This window comes from Trachymyrmex septentrionalis, unplaced genomic scaffold (assembly GCF_001594115.1).
Source record: "Trachymyrmex septentrionalis isolate Tsep2-gDNA-1 unplaced genomic scaffold, Tsep1.0 scaffold32, whole genome shotgun sequence".
NCBI classification, from domain to species: domain Eukaryota; kingdom Metazoa; phylum Arthropoda; class Insecta; order Hymenoptera; family Formicidae; genus Trachymyrmex; species Trachymyrmex septentrionalis.
This window is the reverse complement of record NW_017305485.1, coordinates 1763212-1763690: the sequence shown is the minus strand read 5'-3', so window position 1 is coordinate 1763690 and position 479 is coordinate 1763212. Positions and strand designations below refer to the sequence as shown.

General features: G+C 20.5%; 1 protein-coding gene across 2 annotated transcripts in view; it reads right to left on the bottom strand.

Moving 5' to 3' along the window:
- The window catches only part of LOC108750007 (TAR DNA-binding protein 43), a 15913-nt gene that overhangs the window by 3229 nt on the left and 12205 nt on the right, over positions 1–479 (bottom strand). The gene's annotated exons all lie outside the window — the stretch shown is intronic.

Sequence of the window (479 nt, the reverse complement as noted above, 5' to 3'; positions counted from 1 at the left end):
ATAATTTTGAAGGAGAAATATGAAGTAACAATTTTTTTTTATTAAATGCTTTGAGATATATTTTTAAACGTACCATATGATTTTTCTTACATAATACCACTTATTAATAATAAATTCTATTTTTTCTATACATAACATCATTTCTTTAATCAGTCTCCATATAAAAGCTATTTGTAATTACAAAAACATTTCATATTTCATATTGATCTTGTATTTTATTCAAATCTTGATATAAAATATAAAACATGTTATTAATTTTTCAATTTAACATACAGAATAATGAGATGAGTTAAGTGTAAAAAAAATATTGTCTTCTAAAATTATTACAATTATTTTCCAAAAGAATTTATACAATCTGTACAATATGCTATTACATATATACCCTTGTCTTAAAAATGTTCAAACTGCGATTTTTAAGATACACAATATAGATAATTTAGATCATAAAATTAAATGCATGTGTGCTTGACATATTGCTT